The 22,085-nt window shown below is 39.2% G+C and overlaps 1 protein-coding gene across 5 annotated transcripts in view; it reads left to right on the top strand.

Annotated features, from left to right (window-relative positions):
- Positions 1-22,085, top strand: part of BICRA (BRD4 interacting chromatin remodeling complex associated protein) — a 128,287-nt gene that overhangs the window by 7,823 nt on the left and 98,379 nt on the right. The gene's annotated exons all lie outside the window — the stretch shown is intronic.

Here is a 22,085-nt window from a genome sequence, read left to right as displayed (position 1 = left end):
TCCCATTCCCTTTCCAATTATTGTGTTGTCCATCTCCTCTGATATATTTTCTTCTCCTTCCAACTCTTTCTTTACTTCGCTTTTTTTTTTTTTACATACTCCGTCAACCTCTTCCTCTTTCCCAGCCCCATCCATGCATGAAGAGGGCTTGAAAATTTTACCAGACCGCTAACAGCAAGATGATTGCAGCTACAGATGGATATGAAAGAACGTGCATGGGGGATGGGTTGAAAGGTAACTACACTGTTCAGGGCAACTTTACCCCTCCATGAACTTTCTGGCGGCTGCAAGGAGCTGTTTTTGTCACTCCATTTCCCCGGCCTTCACGTTTTAGTCCGAGACTCCACTGTCTGTCTCTGCTTTAAATCTGCTTTGTCAAGCATCAGCAGAATGAAATTGACGTGGTTCTTGTCATTTTTATTGCTGCCCGGAGAGAACTGAAAACCAGCCATGAAAACTAACAAGATTCTGCTCAGTTTTCACTCTCGTGCAGTTAGTGGACGCTCTAAGCAACAGCAGAGGCAGGAAGACAAAAATTGGTTTACGTTCAGGTTAAAGTTTTCTTTGCTACCATAAGGAGTTGAAATACCTGAAAGGTGATGCATGCACCAAAGTTCCCTACTCATCTAGGACAAATGGATTTTTCAAGCCTGGGTTAGAAAAATAACATGAAAATGGTGAATAGCTTAAAAAAATTCAGTTGAAATCAGTTTAAAGTCAGTGGTGGTCAAAAGTAATTGCTGTCTGGTCATCCTTCAACTATCTTCTGTGCAAGTAAACTTTTAGTTTCAGCCTATTTCCTAGTAGGTGGGTGTGTGTGTCTCTCTCTTTCACCCACCATAATTGGCCTACTTGGCTGCATCTACATTAGCAAATAATGTGCTCCATAATTCATCTTTGCTGCAGCTGTAGACAAAGGTACTAAAGGTGATCCATCCAGGTTCTGGATGTAAGGCACACTGGCAGGAAAACCCACACTACTACTGCATCTCCTTTACCTAATCTGTGGATCAAGGACATTAGTCTCCAAGGACTATCATTCTGGCACCTTTCACAATCATAAAATTCACTTAAAATATTTTTGACAACCAAAATGATTAACGATCTCTGCAAATGTTTTTGAACTGGGGCAAAAATTGGTCCTGCTAGTGAAGGCAGGGGGCTGGACTTGATGACCTTTCAAGGTCCCTTCCAGTTCTAGGAGATTGTTATATCTCCAATTATTATTTATTATTAACAACTAAGACTTTCTTAAGAGATGTGTGAGAGAACAGCCCAGTGTAGCTCATTGTTTAGGCAAATAATGACGAGGGTTTTCAGACTCAAGGAAGACTTATGCCCTGCACACAGCAAGTGCAGAGGAAGGCTTCCTCTCCCCCCCCCCCCCCTTCCTCTGAAAAGAGAACACTTTGCTTTCTATTGTACTCCTCCTGCTGTGGTTGAGGGAATGTGAGTCTGGAAGTGATTTCAAGCAAAATGTTACAAGTAAATACAGCATGTTGGGGGAGGGGGAAGGAAGGGAAAGGAGAGACAGAGGGCAGTCAGGCTCGGAGTTTCATTGTTAAAAGGAAGGTCTCCTGACCTAGAAATGAGACATTTCAGTCACCACCTAGGGACATGGCAGCATCAACTAGACAAGAACTGGAAATTCTTTCAAACAGCATTGTCGCGCCTTTTTAAAAAAAATTGTGTATCTTCCTAAATATGGTAGAGAGAGAATTCATACTTTGAAAATATTTCTCTTCATGTATCCTAATTCCTCCCATCAACCTTGGTTATAATCATTAAGGGCATTTCCATACAAAGAACCAGTTGTGCCTCCTGGAAGTTCCCCACCTGACGTCATCCTTTTTCTGGCTTTGCCGTAGGGGAGGGAGTGTATTTTACTGTTTGCAGGACTAGGACAGGTGGGTCTAGGCCTGCTCAAAACTAAAGACCCATTCCCTCAACTAAGGAGGAGGAACCACTAAGCCCAGACTCCAGTTGAGTAGGTGGGACAAGAAAGGAGAAAACAGGAATGAGAGTGAGGTCAAAGGTTAAAAGTGAGGGAGACAGAGAAAGAAACTGAGCAGAGACTCCTGGATAGCACCCACCACTCATCAAAGGCTTCTAAGGATTCAGTGGACACTGCCCACAGGGCAGAAGCGCTGACTTCCTCTCTATCTAGGAGGTGCTTGACTCCTCCCTCCGCCCCAGGCCAGCACTCACTCCTCCTAGGGTTGCCCAGTGTCCAAGTTTTGACCGGAACATCCAGTCGAAAAGCGACTCTGGAGTCAGCACTGCTGACCGGGTTGTTAAGTCTGGTTGGTGCAGGGCTGGCAGACTCCCTACCTGGTTCCACATGGCTCCCAGGAAGTGATGACATGTTCCTCAGCTCCTAGGCAAGGGGATGGCCAGGGGCCTCTGCACATGTTGCCACCACCCTGAGCACCATCTCTGTAGCTCCCATTGGCCAAGAACTATGGCCAGTGGGAGCTGCAGGGGAGGTGCTTGCAGGTGGAGGCAGCGCATAGAGCTGCCTGGTTGCGCCTCTGCCCAGGAGCCGGAGAGACATGTTGCTGCTTCCGGGTGCTGCTCGCATCCCAACCCCCTGCCTCAGCCCTGAGCCCCCTACCGCCCCTGGATCTGCCCCCAATCCACCCCTTCTCCTAAGGCCCCTTCCCACTCCCTCCCCCAAGTGTGCCCCATCCCTGCTCCTCCTCCTCTTCCAGTGCCTCCTACACGCCGCGGAACAACTGTTCCAGAGTGTGCAGGAGGTGCAGGGAGGGGAGGGGAAGGAGTTGATCAGCGGGTCCATCAGCAGGCAGGAGGCAGCTTGGCTGTCGGGCGCTAAGCACCCACTAATATATTTCTGTAGGTGCTTCAGCCCTGGAGCACCCATGGAGTCGGCATCTATGCCAGAGGGAGTCTATTCTAGTGGTATGGCAGGGGACTGAAATTATAATACATAGATTCTATTCCTGTTTCTACCTTTAACTTACTAGGTGACCTTGGTCAAGACACTGGTCTTCTCTTTGCCAGTTTCTCCTTTAAAATAGAGATACTACTACCTATAGAAAGTGCACTAAACTCCTCAGATAACATACACTGTATAAGTGCAAAGTGTTACTGTGAGAAATGATTGACATCATAAACGGTGGATCATGTAATCTCTTTTCCTTCCCAAAATTAACAGCTTTGCAGCCCTCATAGAGGCAACTTCTGTATGGCTGGACATGGACTTCATTTAAAAGTTAGTGCTACACCTTAGTTGGTGGAGGGTCTGCTCTTGAGCATTGCATGGCATTCTTTCCTACTCCATAAGACTGAGCATACTGCCTGCATAGTGCTTCTGTTGCCTACCAACATGAGGAGGGACTAGGACCAGAATTGAACCTTCCTCTCCCACCTGGATAGTTCAGCACCTGTAGTTTCTTTATTGTGCACACCAAAAATAATCCACATATAAAAGGATGTTCTCTAAAACCACTCAAAACATAGCAATTCAGAGACCAGTCTGACATTATGTGTGTCAAGATATGTATCATCTGTTTGTTGTAGCCAATAAGGTATCAAATACTGGTCTTGAGACCTCTGCAAATAACTGGAGAAAAAAGGGATGTGTGCTGAGGACAGATTAACCTGGAATGTCCTTCGATTGAATTATTACATCTTCACTGTTGCTCATATGTTTTGGTGTATTTCAGTTGCTTCATATTTATTTTGGCCAATAGTTTGTCTATATAAGTGTGTTTACAGGCTTTAAGAACGTTGTGTCTATGTATATCTGTATATATAGAGAGACTTCTGGGAAGGTGAATTATTGCTAAATATCATATGCTGAGTCGGATTCCTTCATCCCTTGCTTTATCCTCAAGTTTTGGTGTATAAATCCTGCTGATATGCAAAAATCCTTATGTGGTAGCTTCTCTCAACTTTCTCAAAATTAAACATCTGTTGTTTAACCCCAACATTGCCCACCCAATTGGGGGGAAAAAACAATCATTCCAATGTAAAATAGCATCTTTTAAAACCCATATGGCCCAGGCTACGAAGGCCTCAGAACTGGATACTGTAGACGTACTTCCTTTTGTGTGTTTCTTTGACTGACAGTGTGGAAAACTCCATCAATCTGAGGCACTGTGTACACCAAGATAAAATTGTATTTGGGACCCCTTGCCCCTTCCAACATCTTTGTCCACTAATTAAATAGCTTGAGAACTCCTGCCTTAGTCCTCTGCCAACCTGCCCATAGTCCTGTTTTGTAGCACTGTTCTCAGAGGAAGGAAAAAAACAAAACAAAACAAACCTCTTTGTCCATGCAGGTTAGGGAAATTATGCCAGAATCTTGCTAGCAACAGTTGCGTGTATGTGTCTATATTTGTGTTTGTGTACGTGGCTTTAAAAATCGGTTTAATGTCATCTGGGGCCATAAACCCTAAAATGCCTTAATCCAAATTGTATGATTGTTGCATGGTGTCCCTACAGGGAAGAGTTAAAGTTGTTTTGAATGCCTTTCTTACCTTGGCAGGTTTAGATTTCTTTTAAGTGTAACCTTGACTCTAAATTTCCTGAGTTTGTAATGCTTGTTTTGGGGAAAATTGTAGCACCTTTGTAATGTTCTTTTACCCTTAAATTGCTCTAAAATGTTGCCCATTTTAATGTAGTTTCATGTCTGAGAATTTTTTATATATATATATATATATATATATATATATATATATATATATATATTAGTGTGTTTCTGTGTTAAACGTGTGTACATATTGGTGAACCTTTTTTCATAATTTGTACATCACTAAAATTTGCCTCCAAGTGGTTGTGGGAGTGCCAGGTTTGAACATTCTGAAGATTTTTACTATTATATTTCAAACCTGTCTTAAAATTTGGGGTTGACAATGGCAATGTTGACAGTGGCATAAGAGCAGTGCAACTAGCGATTATCATTAATGTAGTTAGGAGAGAGAATACAGTATTCTGTCATCTTCAGTTTTATTATAATAAACTTTGCATGCATTGTCATTGTGCCCTGATTGATTTTTATCATTATTATTATTTTATTTTTTTAGGTGGGAGGGATAAGGGAGGAAAGTCATTGAAGGCTAATTGTATTGTCGAAATCAACATAGGGTGTTTTGTTTTTGTTTTTTTTTAAGAATACTCAAGTACAGGAAAATGGCTATATATGATATTTTACATTGTTTTGGGTTAAATATATTTATGTAACCCTAGTACACCTCTACCCCGATATAACATGAATTTGGATATAACACGGTAAAGCAGCACTCGAGGGGGGGAGGGAGGGCTGCGCACTCCAGCAGATCAAAGCAAGTTCGATATAATGCAGTTCCACCTATAACATGGCAAGTTTTTTTTGGCTCCCGAGGACAGTGTTATATCGGGGTAGAAGTGTAGTTTTTGCCAAATATTATCGTCCATAGTGCCAACTTCAGTGCAGCTGTATTTTCTAGGGGTTCTGGGAATCAGGCTTCTAGGTTCTATTGGCTGCTCTATAATGTATAGGTCACTCGTGCCCCCCCCCATTTTTAAAGTAGCCTGATGAAGTTAGACACCTGGTGAATGTTATTGGAAGTTGGGCACCTGACTCCCTTAGGATACTTCTAAAATCCCAGCACCAGTCTATAATATTGGTATAATGATACTAAGGTACTTCACATTATTTGAAGGATTTGAGGCTAACTAATTAATTGAAAAGCACTTGAAGATCTTTAGATGCAGGGCACTGTGGAAATGTAAATCATTATCATGGTGACTTTTTGCAGCTGTTATGGATTATAGGAAAATAAATGGCGAAGGCATTTTTGTCTTCATTATATTCCTGGACTTGCATTGCTAGATAGATATTTAGTATGAATATAAGCAGAACTGTGTTGACAATTTGTGTTTTGTTAGCATGTTTGGCAGCTAATAGTTAAATTTTAGGTTTTTGATGCATTGTTTATAAACAAAGCATCCTATTCCAGCTGACCAAGTCCCAGTTTCCAAAACAGATAAACTGTTTTTTTGTTTGTTTTTTTTATTATGTGAACAGCAGAAGAAATGTTTTGTGGCACAAAGTATATATACATTTTTATTAAGGATGTTATTTGGGGAACTAATTTTCACACCCCTCCTATCCCATCGTGGTTTAAGGGAATGTAAATCATCCTCCCTATTCCCCTCTACACCCAATATGATTCTGCAGTGAAGTCGTCATAATGTTGATAATCTGATACATTCATTTCCATGGCAGCAGACTCATGTTACAAACATAACGAAAATTTCCCTGCAAAATCTGTCTGTTTTATGTTCAGTGTTCTTATGGCACCCATTGCTATACTATTTGAGTATCATGCACGAGAAGCTGGCCTCTGTGACACTAGATCACTATTCAAACCATATAATTGGAAATTTAAGTTTATTTAAAATTTAGCTTCCTTTACCTTAATAAAATAATTTGTCGTTCTTCTAGAGCACTTTTTCATTTGAGGATCTCTGTGCTTTACAAAGTTGTTAAAGTGTTGATATCCCCAGTTTGCAGATGGTAGAAATTAAGGCACAGAGAAATTAATTCTCTTGTCCAAATTCACGCAGGGAATCCTCCTCTGGCCACTGGATATTTTGTTCTCTGTTTTGGTCTGGGAACTGCAGGTGCGTGGCATCACTGCAAATTGGATCACAGAAGTCCTGACTCCCATGACCCTGTTTTAACCATTAGGTTACTGTGCCTCCCTTTAAACTACTGGTAGCAGAAATTGCATTTAAAAGGGAAAAAATACAAATGTCAAGCAATAAAACATAGATCAGGGCAAGGCAGGAAGTTTGCACATGTAGTTTCATGTCTGAAATGTTGTCCTTTTACCTAGTTTTAGCCTAATATGAGAACTACTTTTTCATCTCTAGGATGATATGCATTATAAAGGACAGATCAGTCCAACTTATTTTAGAATGAAAGAATGAGAAGTAATTCAAAACTTTGGGTCCCATTGTGGGAGGTGCTGAGTATCCTCACCTGCCCTTTGCATTTTATAGGATTAGACCCTTAGTGTGTTGGAACTACGCCAACATGCTGCTTTTTTCATCTCCTGTTATAGTGGTCTTTGCTAATACATACATGCAGTAAGATTTTTGCAGAGCATGTCAATCTGCCTATGTCTCTAAAGTTAAAACTGAATACATTTCCAGTCCCTACTATCCCTTTCCTAAGAGATAAAATTATAGTTCAAAGAAGGCCCACAAATAGTTTATAGTATTACAAGTTTCTTTTGGTGAAAACTAGCTGATGTCACCCAAAGTAATCAGTGAAGTAGGGTGGGGAGGCCAGCACATTCTAAAAAGAAATGTTGCTACAGAAAATCAGCAAGGATGATAGTGCCTGGTAAACGCTGTAAAAACTTATCCACTGCTCTCTCCCTGGATGATTTACATTCCTTTCAAACTTACTGGTAAACATAAATGAGTCTGAAAAGAAATGAAAGCAAAAACAAAATGAAAGCAAAAGCTAGACCTGGACAAGACAGAAATTTTTAAGTTAGAACCATCACATGTAAGTTCTGGGTTGGCTCTCAAATCTAGAACACTGCATTGAGCTGTTAAGATTTGTTATGCACACCATATGGAAAAGATGATCTCTAAAATGATATGGCGCACATTAAGGCTACTGTCGCCACCAAGTAGTTAGTTTATTTTTCATTGACTGACTTTCTTCAACATCAGGCGAGTCAGAGCTGGCCACAGCAATGATCATCTCTTTATCATTTAGTCCATAACACCCCAGTCTAAAAGTGCTCAGATCTAATCAGGTTCAGGCATGCTCCAAAGTCCATTTATTTATCCAGGGCTTGAGGGAGGGAGAGGTAAGGTGAAGGCTTGCCATAGCTGAGTCGAGTAAGATACCATTTGGAGGTGAGGAGTGGTTGCTAGTTTTATTCTTGTATATCGTATGTGTTTCAACATATGTTAAAAAAATCAATCAAACACCTGGATCCACTAACTTGCTTTTCCTTTCTTCTTTTCATTATGCAGTGAAAGAAAATGTTTAAAAATCATCTTGCCTGTTTTTAATGGAAAGGCCCTACTGTTGAGAGCTACAGTGTTAGAGGTGTGGATGTTTTGGGGAGGGAGATTTGACTTCTTTCCTGGGGGTCAGTGTTACACCTCACAGTCCTAGTATCCATGACAGCATAGTGCATAGTTGGCGTTAGTAGTCATTGCCTAAATCAGGGGTTGGCAACCTTTCAGAAGTGCTGTGCTGAGTCTTCATTTATTCACTCTAATTTAAGGTTTTGCAGGCCAGTAATACATTTTAACGTTTTTGGAAGGTCTCTTTCTATAAGTCTATAATATGTAACTAAACTATTGTCGTAGGTAAAGTAAATAATGTTTTTAAAATGTTTAAGAAGTTTCATTTAAAATTAAATTAAAATGCAGAGCCCCCCAGACCAGGGGCCAGGATGTGGCAGTGTGAGTGCCACTGAAAATCAGCTTGTGTGCTGCCTTTGGCACACGTGCCATAGGTTGCCTACCTCTGGCGTAAATAGTTTACTCACATCCATTATGAATAAAATTTAATGTCAGAAGGAAATATTCTATTGTGCAACCTCAGAGTTCAGATTTTTAAATAGTTCCAAAACCCAGATAGGCATCAAGTATCAGCATTTGTGCTCTTTATTGAAAGGTCTGTGCAGATACAATGACGAGGCTGGATAATACAGGCATCGATTTCTGATTTATAAACAGATTTTATATTGGTTTTTGGGACTGAGAACTTACTACATTTAGGAATGGATCAAATTGATCCACTGCTAGTAAAATCCCTGCATTTACCCGCTGTCTTTCTTCACAGTTAGGACACTCAGAGGGTAGTTTTTATAATATTATTGTCCTTTTTATTTCCCTTTTACAATATGACTTCACACTGCAACTTTATTTTGTCTCATCTTTCATACAAAGCCTCTGTAAACACTGAGTTAAATAAGAGTAGTGAGCAGTAGTGAGATTGTGTGGAAGAGCAGAGAGGAGACCAGTGATAAATGAGGTGTAGAAGTGGTGAGGGGAGTACAGCGCAAGATCTTATTTACAATAACTATCACGTTGGGGGGAACAGTGGTGTCTTCTCTTCTCATACTTCTCTTCCAGAGCAGAGTTAAAACATGACTTGATCTTGCAAGGTATATGGGATTGAACTGAATCCTGTTCCTGAATCAGGCTGTATCCCTGTTTAAGGCTATAGAGACTGTGTGGGAACACAGTTCAAACATGGCTGTTTTGTTTATGTTGTGAGTCCAAACCATGTTTTAATTGTGTCTTGGGAGGGTGAGGACTATGGTCCATCAGTATGGTGATGGAAAGGATATAAACAGAACCTCACTCAGTATTCCTCTCACCATTCCCATAGATCATTTAGTGTTGGTCTTCAGAATTGTTTTCAGTATTTTCATTCTATGTTTCAGGCAACTGCCATGTTGATATGGGATCCTCCAGTATCGTCATAGAATCATAGAACTGGAAGGGACCTCGAGAGGTCATCTAGTTCAGTCCCCTGCACTAATGGCAGGACTAATTATCTAGACCAGGGGTGTAGGCAACCTATGGCATGCGTGCCAAAGGCAGCACGCAAGCTGATTTTCAGTGGCACTCACACTGCCTGGGTCCTGGCCATCGGTCCGGGGGGCTCTGCATTTTAATTTAATTTTAAATGAAGGTTCTTAAAATTTTTAAAAACCTTTAATTTACTTTACATACAATAATAATTTAGTTATATATTATAGACTTATAGAAAGAGTCCTTCTGAAAACATTAAAATGTATTACTGGCATGTAAAACCTTTAAATTAGAGTCAATAAATGAAGACTTGGCACACCACTTCTGAAAGGTTAACAACCCCTGATCTAGACCATTCCTGACAGGTGTTTGTCTAACCTGCTCTTAAAAATCTCCAATGATGGAGATTCCACAACCTTCCTAGGCAGTTTATTCCAGTGCTTAATCACCCTGACAGTTACAAAGTTTTTCCTAATGTCCATCCAACCCAGGGATAGGCAACCTATGGCACGTGTACGAAAGGCGGCACGCAAGATGATTTTCAGTGGCACTTACAGTACCCAGGTCCTGACCACCAGTCCGGAGGGCTCTGCATTTTAATTAAATTTTAAATGAAGATTCTTAAACATTTTAAAAACCTTATTTACCTTACATACAACAATAGTTCTATATTATAGACTTATAGAAAGACCTTCTAAAAACATTCAAAATGTATTACTGGCATGCAAAACCTTAAATTACAGTGAATAAATTAAGACTCGGCACATCACTTCTGAAAGATTGCTGGTCCCTGATCCAACCTAAACTTCCCTTGCTGCAATTTTAGCCCATTGCTTCTTGAACCAATTTTTCTTCCTCCTCCTTGTAATGAACTTTTACATACACCTCTACCCCGATATAACACGACCCGATATAACATGAATTCGGATATAACACGGTAAAGCAGCACTCCGGGGGGGTGGGACGGTGCACTTCAGCAGATCAAAGCAAGTGCGATATTGCGCAGTTTCACCTATAACACAGTAAGATTTTTTTGGCTCCTGAGGACAGCGTTATGTTGGGGTAGAGGTATACTTGAAAACTGTTATGTCCCCTCTCAGCCTTCTTTTCCAGACTAAACAAACCCAGTTTCTTTCAGTCATCATCCCTCATAGGTCATGTTTTCTAGACCTTTAATCATTTTTGTTGCTCTTCTCTGGACTTTTTCCAACTTATCCACATCCTCCCTGAAACGTGGTGCCCAGAACTGGACACCATACTCCAGCTGAGGCCTGACTGGAGTGGAGCAGAGCAGAAGAATTACTTCTTGTGTCTTGCTTACAACACTCCTGCTAATACATCCCTTACACTGTTGACTCATATTTAGCGTGTGGTCCACTATGACCCCCCAGGTCCCTTTCCTCAGTACTCCTTCCTAGGCAGTCATTTCCTATTTTGTATGTGTGCAACTGATTGTTCCTTCCTAAATGGAGTACTTTGCATTTGGCCTTATTGATTTTCATCTTATTTACTTCAGACCATTTCTCCAGATTGTCCAGATCATTTTGAATTTTAATCCTATCCTCCAAAGCACTTGCAAACCCTCCCAGCTTGGTATCATCCACAGACTTTATAAGTGTACTCTCTATGCCATTATCTATAGTGGTAGTTGCTGTAGAGATGGGACCAGAGAAATAAGGTTTATGATATTGGTTAGATCAAGTCCATGGAAGGTTTTAAAAATTAGAGCAATTTTTAACTGAATCCCCCCCCAAAATGGGTAGGTGATGGAATTATTTGAGGTTGAGAGTGATATGGGCATGCTCATTTGAACTTGATCCATTTAAAAAAAAATCTCTTGGAAATATGAACAGAACTAGATTTTTAAAGAAAACAGTCCAAATACTTAGCCTACTAACTTTATATAATAGCCATTTGTAGCATAAAAATAAAATTTGTACGTTGACTTTGTTTAGCGGCAGGACAGAAGGGGGAGGGTTTAGAAATTTGATTTTGCAGAAATCTCCTGTAAGTTCGCTTTTTAAAAAGGTCCTGTCCACTGCAAAAATATAGTGAAGGCAGCTGGGTGGAGCATTCCTGCAGATCCTTCAGCAGAGTATGTATTGAAATGGAGATTTCCTTGATTCCTTGCAGATTCTGCAAATCCCTCACTGCAGGCCCTACAGGGAAATTGTAATTTTCAGCTTTCTGCACTGTAGGATGCTTTGTTGTTGTTGTGGGGTTATCACACTACCTCCCCCCCCCCTGTTCTTTGTGCATAATAGAAAAACTGTTTATTGTGATGTTGGTAGAGGTGGTTGACACAAGGGTGAATGGGGGTTATTTCCATTTTCATGCGCATGTGTGTAACTCCTATTGTTGCTAATGGGGATTTTCGCATGTGCACTGAGGTGAGAAGAGACCCACTAGATTGCTTTTTCCTCCCAGAGAATTGCTGTGATACATCTTGGACCTTTCCTAGCTTTTAGATCATACAGACATCCCACAGAATTACTGATTGTGACATAAAGAGGAAACAAGCAGGGCTCTTAAAGGGAAGGAAACTATCTCAAAAGAGTCCTCAATAATAATGTAATTGAGAACAGTTAAATATTAGGCTACCTTGACATTTTAAAGTACAAATACACCAGCTATGGCAGTAGTTATAAATCTGGTATTGCATCATATCTCCACTTTGGGACCATACCCTCATATAAATTCAAATTTCCTTATCTCAGTAGAGCTCTGAGGTGATCAAACCTCAGCAAAAGGTGCTTCTAAAATTGATGGTAATTATTGTAGAGGTTTTTCAGTGGTCATGGGGATAATTTGGCCATTGAAATTGAAGGCAAACAAAACCTTGCAAAGTGAGACAAAATCTGGGAGTGAAAAATGTAGGCAGGCTCACTTAGTTTGAAAGGATTATTTTCCTTGTTGCTTTCATTTGCTCCTGCCTCAGGAGGCTAGTGACAAAAATAACTATAGATGCCTTAAGACAGAGTACTAAAACTGTATTTTGTACATTTTTGTTTTATGTAAATCTGCATCTGAGTGTTTTTAGGTGTCATCCATTTCTTACAGATCCCTGATAATTTGCAATTAAGTTTTTTTGTTTTGAAAAAGGAAAAATGATCATTAAACGCCTTATCCTATATTCCTTGCAGACCCAAAACTTCAAGAACTTATTTATCTTTTTAACATTAACTAAGGTGAATGGAAGCATCAGAAAATTGTGGAGATAAAAGTAAGAAATTAAACTTTAAAAAAGATTAATTGATGGAGAGAGGATATAAACCCAGAGGCACTGTGTGTAATATGATCCCATTCAAATCCCTCTGTAGTAGGAGTGTTAAACATAGACTGGAGAGAATGAAAAATTCTGTCTAGAGAACAATTTATTTGGACATATTAGGTACAAATTTGAAAAGTGCCAGTGTAATTTAGGAGCCTAAAGACACTGGTATTTAGGCCCCTAAGTCACTTGGGCATTTGAAAACTTTGCCCATCTTTCCTTAAGATAAGGGATGAACTAAACAGCAGCTAATACAGTGACTGTGTTTGAGGTGGAATGTCAGGGAGGAGAGCAAGTATCTGCTAATAGTAAGGTCTGCTAGATGGTGCAATAGTCTCCCAAGGAAAACAGTAGGAACATGTACAACTTGATAAAGCCCTGGGGAATAGATTGGAGCAGGAGCAATCCTGCAGTGGTCAAGAGGATGGATGGTCCAAATGTCCAGCTGTGATTTCAGTGACATTGTGGCCTTTCCATAGTTAAGACTACAATTCGTTTCCCAGTATAAATCAAGTTTGGTTTTAGTGACAGAGGAAGAGTGTATAAACCAATTTACTTAACATTTCACTTGCTGTATCTTTTCCCAGGGTGTAATATTTTCTGAAAACTTTGGGAGAAATAACACAAGGCATCTTGGAGAAGGATTTTTTCCTAACATCCTTGCCATATTTTTTAACTTCTTCACCTACGAACTTAACTTAATTTCTCCTACTGGGCTACGACCAGTCTTTCAGGATTCTGAATATACCTTGCTTGGTGCTAAGTACTCTGTGGAAAATGTTGGTGCCCAGCACTTTGGCTGACCAAGCCCTGTATGAGAAGTAACTTTTTGCTACACCTCTATCCCGAGATAAGGCGACCCAATATAACAAGAATTTGGATATAACGTGGTAAAGCAGTACTCCAGAGGGTGGGGCTGTGCACTCAGGCAGATCAAAGCAGATTCGATATAATGTGGTTTCACCTATAACGCAGTAAGATTTTTTTTGACTCCCGAGGACAGCGTTATATCAGGGTAGAGTTGTATTTTGAGAAGAGTTTTAGTTTAAGTAGTGATAAAACGTTTTCTTATAAACACATGAGTACAGATGCCACATCCGGGGGGTAAACAGGGTGTATCCTGAACAAACAAATAGTAAATTGCATTTTCTTGAGTAGCTGTGGGCTTCCCAAGGCATTTCATGTAGGCTTTAATACAGGCAGAGAAAAAAATTCACACACACCTTAGTGTATATGGTCAAAGGGTGTGTGCATCTCAAGGCCTTAGACTTTCATTTACGCAGAGAATTGGGCATTGTAAACTAATTGTAAATGAAGAGACATTCTTAAGCTTCCCATTATTGGGCAAAATTTGACGACATTGCAATCCTTCCCTTCCCATAACTTCTCCAGAACCAGACCAATCCACCTGAAATTTCACATCTGACTTTTCTCAAGATTCATTTCTTTTCTGGGATGTTTGGAGCAAGAAGACATTTAGAATACAGTGGGGTTCAAAACTGAGTTGTCTTCAGTTTCTTGAAGATTTTTCCTAACTTTGTCTTTTGGACTTGTCTTATCTCCAAAATGACTTGGCTTAGAAACTTTTTTCCTGTTCTGTTGCTCCTGCTGAGGGGAAATGCTTTTCATATGTATTTGGGTGATTGTATTTGGTATTTTTTATTCACATCGCTATTGCATGTATTATTATATTAAATATGCTTCCAGAGTGCTTTTAATAGAAAGCCAAATCTTGGGAAATGTATGCACTATTAGTAATTATTACTCATAGAACCAGGATAATGTGGCCAGGAAGTTATTGTATTGTGTAAACAGTGAGTTTATAGTGGTTAGAGCAGGGATTGGAAGTCAAGCCTTTTGGATTGTATTTTTAATTCTGTCAATAACTGCAAACTTAGGCCCATATTTTCAAGTGTCCAATAACTCTATTTTTTTTAATACTCAGCTTGAGAGACCTAGGACTGGGCAACAAAATGGCAAATGAAATTTAATGTGGATAAATGTAAATTAATGCACATTAGAGAAAAATAACCCCCAACTATACATACAATATGATGGGGGCTAACTGGCCTGCTAAACCCCAGGTTGTGAGTTCAGTCTTAGAGGGGGCCGCTTAGGGATCTGGGGCAAAATCAGTACTTGGTCCTGCTAGTGAAGGCAGGAGGCTGGACTCTGTGCCCTTTCGGGGTCCCTTCCAGTTCTATGAGATAGGTATATCTCCATACATTCTGATATTATGTTCTAGGACCTGATTTTTCAGAGCCGCAGTGTCCCATTGATTTCAGTAGGAGCTGTGGGTTCACAGCACAGCTGAAAATTAGGTCCCAGGTGACTTCAGCTGGAAGAAACTTTGTTCTAACCTCTCTGTGACTCTTTGTCCATCTGTATTTCCCTCATAGCAGTATTGTGAGGCTTATTTGTCGATTTTTTTCAGAGCCCTGGATGAGAGGTGCTACACAAGAGCCAAATATTTTTATCTTCATTCCTCCATGGTTTGTTCATAACCAGCAATCTAGTCATAGCCATATAGTTTCTTGTTACAACTCTCAGCATGACATTTAATTCTGACAATTCTTTGTGGATTTGGAGTCAGAAATCTTAAATACACTCTTCCCAGTAATATATAAAATCCAGAGACTGAAGGTGCCTGAAACCAGCTGTCGCAGATAAATTGTCATACTATGTAGTGTAATAGACAGAGTATTCTACAGATCGAGTCTCACTTGAAAGGTCCACTACAGCAAGATAACGGGACCCAGGTGCTTGTTTAGAAAACTAAACAGTCTAGAAGATGTTCTGAAATAACAGTGAATCATCAGAGGCTTTTTATTAATGATCATTGTCTGTTTCACCAGACTGTTCAGTGCTTTTTACAGAAAACGTGGTTGACCCCCTGATACTTCTGTTGACCCCGGTTCCCTTTCTTTGTGTAGATACAGCCCTAGAGGGTTGTTATACAAGTACGTGCCCGTTCTTTCCAGTGCTTTGAATAATTGCATCATGTAGCAATTGCCAGACATGAAAGTTCCACTAGGATAAGTTTTGTAACTGTGTGGGTAGGTCAAACTGTTAGAACCTACAAGCACTTGAGACTTATATTATGACTCTATGATGAACACATAATAAAAACAATCAGTGAAAATTTAAGAGACTGCTGTATTCAGTGTTAGAAGTCCTGCTATGTTGGCGGCTATTTTAACTGGGGGACAGACTAAGTTACTAATGAAAGCTCCAATAACACTGATTGTCAGGGTTCTCAGACTGGTTGAGATATGAATAACACTATAGAAATAACAAATGTCTTCTAGACACCTCCATTCCTATTTGCGCTCCTGTGGTCCACGCACCTTCTCTTCTGTTCACACCTCAGCAACATTCCTGTGGTCCTCTTACAGCCAGACAGACTGTTGTTTGCAGTGATGTAAATGTCTTTAGAAGCAAGAGGAAGTTGGAAAGAGCAACTTATGGTCTGCCACCTTTCTTGATTGCCATTGGACTACAACATTTTGAGAATTGCTGCAGTATTCAAAAATATTGGCTCTCTGGGCATTTGAAAATCTGGTGCTTTTCTTGGACAAGAGTGACTGCCAGGGGTAACTTAATAGAAATAGTTGCTCTTCTGACATCTTGGTGTGATGCATTATTTCAAATCACAGTGAGATTTGTTCTCCATTGGCCTTCAGTTTTTGCACTCATTTACACCAGTTAAAAGTGGATGTAAAATGCTACCAATCTGATTTAATAGCATTTTTACATGTGCTTTGCACTGGTATAGATGACTTCACAAGGTTCAGGACGATGGAGAATTGAAGCTACTGTGTTTTTTTTCCCTTGTTCTGTGTAATCCTTCTCGCCCTGCAAGTGTAAATGGCAACAATTTTCACAGAAGAATTTAATAATCTGTTCATTTCAGAATACTTGAGAAACAAGTATGCTCTTGCTTCTTAAACTTGGATTCTCATCTCCAGTGAAACTTGTTGAAAACATTTTACTAGCATGGTTCTTCAGCTCTAAAAAGCTGTATTTTAGAGGATTTCAGGTGAAGAGTTATGGTATGTATTACCTTTCAACAAGCCCTTTGTCTCTAAATGTGCTGCTTCTAAAACTTCTTTCCCCTCTCCATTGATTGAAAAATGTTTTAACTCAAGGTTTTCCATATTTTTATCATTATATCCTGATTGTATCAACAGATCTATTTTTATGCAAATATGAAATTGAAAAAAAGCCCAATTTTATAGATTTCTATCCTGATTTTTGATACTGGGCTGCTGAAGCTGTGTGTCATCTTTTATATTAAATGTTAAAACCAGGGTTTTGACCACTTGTGATCACTGAAGATCCCATGGCACTTTTTCAAAAGCCTTGGCCAAATTCCCAAATATGTAATTATTTTCTACTTTCCTATATTCTCAATTAGATGAGGGATTCTTCTTTGCTTCTTGTACTAACCTGTTCTAAAATATTGTTCAGTATCTTAAAGTTGCCATGTTATATCTCTGAGGTATCTGCCTTTAAGTTGGGGGTGAGGTAATTCCTTTTGTATATTTTGAAATGCCCTTTAAGATTCTTCAGGATGAAATGGCTATAGAAATGTAAAATAGTTTGTTATTGGATACTAATATCTGTAGGTATAACTGTCAGTGTCTCATCACTCTCCAGCATGAGTCTTGCAGAAAATGGTGAACAGGATATGAGCATTATTCTATGGACAGTTTTCTGGGAGTTTTCATACAAACCAAGGTTTTATTAGAAAATTATCCCTCCACGCCTCCTCTATTATTATTATTATGCTACATAGGGTGTCAAATTTTGGCTCAGGAGAAGAGGAAAACTGTTTTCCAATCATTTAGTAAACAGTTTTCAACCTCAGCTATAAAGTTGTTTGTGCAAAGTGATACCATGCCCTGATTTTGAAGAATCTTGTGTGAATGCCACTGAAACATACATAGAGTTGGTCATGGAATATTGAGTTAACAATTTAAAATGTACTGTTTTCCTTCATGATAATGGTAGTTACTAGAGATAATGCCAGGGCCGGGAAATAAAGTCTAAAAAGTGGTTGGAAGTATGTCACATTGCTATAAAATTTGATCACTGTGTATGTTGAATTTCTTCCCGTTACTAATCATCTGTCTGCATAGCCTTTTCTAGCTGTGGTTTTCTGCCAGTAGGATGGAAATGACATTAAGTGTGACCCTAAATAAGGTTGTTGCTGCCCTGCAATATCAGAGGTTTTCCTAATGACATGTTCGTGATCATAGATCGGCCGTGGATATAGGTGTCCGTTCTCCTATGACTGGGTAGGGAATTCACATGGGTAATTGCTGTTAATGCTATTAAAATTCACACTTAAAACACTGCTGCTTTTCAGTAGTATTAAACACTTCTCCCCATAATCCTGTGAACTGAATTGCTCACAACCTTAGAAACACGGTTCCCTTTGCCTTGCAAAATTCATTTGTGGCTAGAAGCCAGTAATAGCTCATAGTTGCCACCAGAACGACCAGTGGATTTATCTATGTATTGAAACAGCTAAAATGTTACAGCAGGCAGCTGGCTTCAAGAGTTGATAGTCACAGTCTCCATATACCATGCTCATGTAAAAACGTCTGAGGTATCGTCAGCTGCATGGGTTCCCAAAGAATTGGTTTAAAGGAAAATTCCAGGGCAATATAAAATATATTCTCATCTCTACCTCTAATTACAAAGACAGGTAAATGACTGAGGAATAATTTTTATATTATATTAAATATAAAATATAATAAGAATAATTAACAATTAAACAGCAATCTGCTGAATAGGACTCAAAGGGCCTGATTCTCAGTTACCAGCTTCTGGTTTTGTTCTTTTAACCAATAAATTGCACTGCCTTCCACATAATAGGATTTGGTAGAATTTTGAATGTAATTTTTCACTAATATAAATGATAGTGCAGGACAACAGTCAGTCAGACCCAAAGATTTTCACATTTGCAATATAGATTTTTATTTAAACTAACAAAGGTATTAGAAATAATCACAGCCATCTTCCTATAAATAGGATTAGGATAAAATAGTATGAGCTAAGTGCTGCTAAAGAAGAAAAGTCTGTCAATCTCACTTTGTTGATCTGATTGTGTGACAGGATGTTGTTGCTATTGCTCAGAAATAAACATAGGCCTGGTTCTCTTCTCACACTGGTTGTGTAATGGTGTAACTCTACTCACTTCCTTGTTTTGAGAAGACAATCATGTCCAGTGACTCCACAAAGGCAGTAAAATAACTATATTGTGAACAGAAACATGGAGAGATGAAGATGTAATATTTTAATTGATGCTGTTTATACCTATTCTAACCTTTCTTTGGTTGGACACAAATTGCCTGGCTAGAGTCTGGTAACACATACCTACTGTACATTACCCTGCCAACCTGCTACATTAGATTATGTAGAGTAGAGTAGGAGGGAGAGAGGTTGTTTATAAATCCTGAATGTGATAAAGCAAAGGTTACTATGACAGGTGAAGGGAAATATAATATATTGGATTTCTTCTTGTAACAATATTGGAACCGATGTCCACACTACCTGGGGCTGTGAGCACGAGGCCCAGTTATATGATAGGTGCGTTTATGCTTTGCACAAAATTCAAGAGATTAACCTACTCAGTTTTATTTTATAATAGAGAGGCAGTGTAGTCTAGCAGTTAAACTATAAAACTGAGAGCTAGAACTCCTTGGGTTCTAGTCCCAACTCTGTTAGTGTTTTGCTGTATGGGTTTCAGCAATGCATTAAATCTTTCTGGGCCTCAGTTTGCCCACCTGTAAAATAAGTATAATATTAGTACCTCACTGGGAGGGACCTTTTGGTTAATGTTTGTAAGCACTTTAACCCTCAACTAGATGGAGCTAGGGAAGTTAAAATAATGATTGTTAGATAGTAGTATTACTTATTATCTCATTTTGGAATCCAGTGTTTAAATGAGATGCAGGGATTTTGCTATTCACAAACCTTTTTTTTAATAAGGTAATTTTTGTTGTTACTTTATTCTGTTTTCTGCCCTCCAAATTTAATTCTAAGTGAGTGAAACTCAGCAGGTCCCTGCTGGCTTAGAATTTTTTCCTTTTTAAAAATGTTGGTGCACATTGCATGTGGTTCCTTTACATCCAGAAGGATTCATATTGCCCTACAAACTTTTTTAGCTCTGCCACTGCTTTGTAGTGGCAGCATTTGTTTAACAGAATGCAATAGTTAGAACAGTAAGTGAAGAGTGCCATATCCAGTAGAAAGTGCATGGACTGTTTTAAAAGGAGCAGAATTTAACTTCAGGATTAATATGGACATGCAGCCTGGAAGGCCACTATAATTCGTAGATCCCCCTCCAAAGCCATTTTGCCTTTTGTCATCTAGGAGTTTGTTGTCTTTGCTTGTCCTTTGACAGAGGAAGAAAGCAAGGCACAGAGATTGTCAATTGTGAGGGCACAGTCCATGTTGTTTGTTAGACTGAAAGTGAAACTCACACTTTCACTTTCCTTTATGACATCAGAAATTATATTATGGCTGAAAGGCAAGGTTATAAGATTTCTACCACTGAACCCAAAGGATTTGCATTTGTACTAAAAGGAAACTGCTTGAACAAAAACAAGGGCTCCTTTTCTCTATCCTTCCTGCAAACAACTAAGCAGAAACATTAACCTTTGTTCCCTTTTGAGTGATCTTGATTTTTACAGTGTCATCTTTTTTAGACTGTAGCTTCATTAAGAGATGGTTACTTTTCAGCTTGTGAGGTTTCCCTGGCAGGACCTTTTCAGGATTAATTAGATATTGGTGGTGCTGGCATGTGCCTTAGGGAGGAAATAGAACTATTTATATCTCTTCCACCCCAGGGTATTTTTTTTAAAGAGCACTCTGAGAGGTAGAGTTTGTTGTTTTCCCTTCAGAATTGCATCCATGATGTTTCTGTTACCAGAAGACTTTTCCTTGTATCATGTTACCATTCCCAGCTTCCTGTGTGGGTGTGTGTGTGTGTGTAAGTTAGTTCTAAAAATAGATAACATCAAGTGTTATCGTACAATAAAATCAAGTCAGACCTACTGTTGGCAAGAAGCATCCCCTGCTTAGAACAGAATGAGGAGCAAAAGAAATTGCAGCTCAGCTTCTAATATTGTTGAAGTCAGATCAGCATGCCGAACACAGCTGTTACTGAAACATTTAAACATCTTTTGCCAAAAATATGTTCTTCTGTGTTCTAATAAACAAAATGGGGAGAAATAACATTGTATGTAGAAGGAAAATATGGCTTCAGAACATTTTTCTTTATTAGGAACAGCATATACTTCTCAACATATTTTGCCATATTTATTGAAAGCTTTAGTTTATTTTTTTTCCAAATTAGCAGTCATTAGATGGAGAATAGGAACTATTCCATGCAACCTTCTTAAGGGAGACTTAGTTAATTTCTCAGACATAGGGTGACCAGATGTCCTGTTTTTATAGGGACAGTTCCATTTTTTTTAGAACTTTTTCTTATATAGGTGCCTCTGTCCCGTTTTTTTCACAGTTGCTATCTGGTCATCCTACTCAGACATCACAATGTTTTAATATAAAGGGTTAATTTTAGCATGGGATGAATGCATCATTTTTTCCCTCTTACTGCACTTTATGAAGCTCTTGTTAATGGAAAGAAGGTGGTTTTTCTGAAGCCATTTTTTTGTGTATGCTTTAAGAGCTTGTAGGCTTTTGTGAAAGTGTGACTCTGCTTACCAGATGCCTGTTTTTCAGATTATTTACAAAGTGTGAGTAAGCACAGTTGTACGTGGTTCAATGTGAGTAATACAGCAAATCCTCCAGGAGTGACATCAAATAAATGTGTGTGTGACAGTGAGACAGGATCAAATGTTGTAAAAACTTGGGGGAGGAGCAGCAAGATTAATCTCTGCATGTGTTTAAAAAGAAACAATTGAAGAAATCTATATAAATAATTAAAAAGTGCTTCTTGAATTGTATACTCCAGTAGCAGTTTGTCTCAATTAAAAAAAGATGTAAACATTGCATAAGCTTTTATCCAAACAAAGTGTGCCTTTTGCCTAATTTTTTAAGCTTCCTTGAAATAGAACATAATTCCCCACCCCCACCCCGTCTTTTTAGCCTTAGTTGATTTACTGTGTGTATAAGCATAAGCCTTGTAATTCTTAGCTGGATCATAGCACTGCTAACTCTTCCATATTTAAGGGTATGTCAGCATTCCCATTTGGAAACTCCCCTATTTTCCAGAGAAACTGTAGCTGTTCCCTGAAATATTGAGTGTGTAACATCTTGC

The sequence above is a fragment of the Gopherus evgoodei genome, unplaced genomic scaffold (assembly GCF_007399415.2).
Source record: "Gopherus evgoodei ecotype Sinaloan lineage unplaced genomic scaffold, rGopEvg1_v1.p scaffold_34_arrow_ctg1, whole genome shotgun sequence".
In the NCBI taxonomy this organism is placed as follows: Eukaryota; Metazoa; Chordata; order Testudines; family Testudinidae; genus Gopherus; species Gopherus evgoodei.
The sequence above is the reverse complement of the archived record's forward strand: the minus strand, read 5'-3'. Positions and strand labels throughout refer to the sequence as shown.